Below are 3,709 nucleotides of genomic sequence, written 5' to 3' on the forward strand. Positions count from 1 at the left end.
TTATCGTCATCCAAAAATAAACAATTCACCAGCTGCTTCCTATTATAATAATAATATTTATAGCCAGCACAGTATTACGCATAAAATATAAAATATGTTTATTTAAATAATAGCCAACACAGTATAATATCAATTTTATATACGACATAGAGCTTATACATCATGATAATAATAATAATAGTTACAAACTTAATTTTTTATTATAATTTTTTACTAGGCTTAAAAAAATAATAAATGCAATGTACTAAAAATAATGATTAAAGTTACATCTAAACTTTTAATGCCTAAATTAATAAACTAATAATAAGAATATAAATAGTATACAATTTTTATATAATAATATGTAACTAAAATATCATATTATTATTATACCTGTTAAGTTGTTACAAATGTTAGTTGTTTAAATACAGATTTAACGAATATTTTTTTTAAAATTTAAATCCGACATCATGCATTTTTTTCTTAGACGTTGACTCGTCTTAACACAATTTAGTAGGCGTATAATGTTTTTACAAACTGAAAATGATAACACAAATATAGTTATAACCGGTTAGTAAAAATTGGTACTTAGTAGGTACCAGCTATACAAGGTGTAACAGAAAGACTTGATGAAAAAAAAAACTATGCTAGGTACTTAAACGTATGACAAAAATTTTTAAAATTATATGATTAGTAAATAATTTAAGAACTATACTAAATGTCAGCAAATTCTCAAAAAAATATTATTTTAAAAAGTTATTACGTCTCAAATTCATTTAATAAAAAAAATGTTGATATTTTAAAAAATTCTAAAAAATGAAATGCTTGACTAGATATATAACATATTAGTATATTATAATAGTTCATACCGTTAGCTGAAATCATGCAAATGTCAACGATGTTATTACATGTAAATAATCCATAATTATAAGTGGGTTAAACAGTTTACGTATATTCGTTATATAACTGCAAAACAAACAAACGTCAAAAATTAAAATTTGATTGTATAAATATATAGTTTAAAAGTAGATAGTGGCGTAACTACGGGGGTGATATGGGGTGCTTATGCACCCACGTGCTGTGTGTCGTTCTAATTTCAATAGCGTTTATTCTTTAAAGCGTCTAAACATAAAAAACTAACCAAATACCTCAATAAATAACCTTTCAATTTGGAAACCACTATAACAGAATAAATATTGAACACATTCGCTGCAATCGATAGCCAATTATATGTTTAACACTTTAAATTTTAATATCATAAAATATTTTAATAAGATGTGTTAACATTTTTCTCTAGTAATTGGTAGGTATGATTGTGATATAAGGATTGGATTTTTATGGAAAAACATTTTCTTTACAATTCACCAAGAATTAATTTGATTCGAAATGTTGATGTCTTGTAGTGGATAGATTCTATGATAAAATAACACATTTTTGCATATTTTCGCATACTTATGTAAAAATGACTATTAATTGCGTATTTCTATGTAATTGAAAACATAAAAGTTGCATTTTTTATGGGTAGTTGATGAATTTTTTTTTTTTTTTATCTCTAATTCAAAAAATATTAATTTTTTAAAATTTAATTTCCAGTTCGATTAAAAATTGACGAGGCAAAGCGAGTGTGCTGCCGGTTCTGAAATATATATCTATGCTACGTGACAATCGAAGAAATTTCTAATTTGAAAATATACAGTCACATTTTGTATATTCATATACTGGTACTCGATCCAAAATAATAAGTATTACACTTTCCATATTCTATTAATTTTTCATTTCATTTCAGTTTGTATTCATTTGTAAGCCGAAGTATACTGACAATTTCAATCGATTTTTTTATTAACATATACCCACTGAATATATTTTGTACTTTCATTTAGATATTTAGTGCATAATAAATTGCACATTTAACAATAATTGTTGTGGAACAACAAATCATGAATAATTGTATAATCTAAATATTGGCAATATTGAATATTGGGGGGTGTGGGGGGGGCAGAGCCTCCCACGATTACGTGAGCAATAAATTCATAATATTCTATAGCACCTCCAAGATTTGAACTCTAGTTGCGCCACTGAGTAGGTACTTAAAATAAATTAACATATTCATAATATTATAGCCATATTATATATTTTACAGTTTTATATAAAATGTTTAATAGTCACGTATTAATACATGCCTACTCAAGAATTAGAATGTGATGTTTTACACATTCTCGGAGTGTCGAGTAGCATATTCGTGTTTGTTGTTTTTCTGTATAAATTAAAATCCGATTTGTACACAAAGGATATTCAACTGTAAAAAACGTGTGTTACAAGTGACGCCAAATGCACGGGGTTCTGGTGTCATTGCAGGTCCGTACATTTTACGACTTTATACTACTTAAAATGATTGTTACTATATTGGAAAAAAATGTAACGCAATATCTATTGCTTAGATAATTAATAACCAAATATCGACGGCGAGCAGCTAAGTTTACTCCAATCCCTAAATTTCCATCCCCTAATGGCTAGTTGTCATCTCTTATTGTAACTTTAAATCATTATTATAATAACAAATTAATAAATAATAGACACTTGTACAAAATTCAATATTTATTATTTGTTACATTTTTGAAAACAAATTTATATATTTTCATAGTTGTGCGCATGGGGGATACCTTAAATATATACCACCTATAGTTGATACCTATAATATAATTGATTTAATTGGAAAATAATTTAATCATTTTGACAAAATGGTAGATTACCAACCTGATAATGTACCTACTGCTGTGAATCAGAATTTTTATTCCGGGCAACGAAAAAGATAAGATTAATTTTGAAACCATACACCGAATATTAAATAACGAATCGAACCAAGTTTGAGTCACATATAGTTGGTACACTTAATGGTCAACGAAGTGCACGGGTTCAGCTAGTAATATATAGTTATATTGATCACGGTGGATTTCTAGTTTCAAGGTCCCAAAAAAAATTATTTATTTTACAATATCATAATCTATTATTTTAAAACATTTCATTTAAATCTGTATTAATATACATATATATAATAAATAATAATATGTAATTTATTACAAATTATAATCACAGGTATAAGCGGTACATTATCTAGATTTCGTTCTTTAAATTAAGATATTAAATTATGTTACATCCGCAGACTAATAATATTTTTAACAATTTAGTCACATAGAGATAATTAGTAGGTATCTATATAATAATTGATATTTTCGACACCACAACACGCCCACCGCCACACCACAATAATGCTTAGTGCTTACCATTTAATACTTACGCATTTCTTTTTTTTTTTTGTCTGTTTATATAATATTAAGACTGAATTATACCTATAGGTAACCTTGGGGTGAATAGGGATCAGTACTTACTATATATTTTTTGTTTTTTTGGATTTTTCTTTTTTTTTGGATTTTAGGTACTAATAATTGATTTAATTTAAAATTGTTTCTTTTCATTTTTAAACTATTTTTCTCTGAACAATACATTTTTTAGGTATAACTAACATTTATAAAAATGTATTTTAATGACACTATTCACCCCATGGACAGTGTGATACATTTCACAGAGAAAAACCATTGAGTGACCCTATTCACCCCGTATTCCGGAACATAATTAAGTTGGTTTTTTTTTAACTATTTCTCATAGGAAGTACATTAATTATAACCTAACAAGTTTAATTTAGTGGTTAATATTCTTCATAGGTCCCACTACC

This window comes from Acyrthosiphon pisum, chromosome A2 (assembly GCF_005508785.2).
Source record: "Acyrthosiphon pisum isolate AL4f chromosome A2, pea_aphid_22Mar2018_4r6ur, whole genome shotgun sequence".
Taxonomy (NCBI): domain Eukaryota; kingdom Metazoa; phylum Arthropoda; class Insecta; order Hemiptera; family Aphididae; genus Acyrthosiphon; species Acyrthosiphon pisum.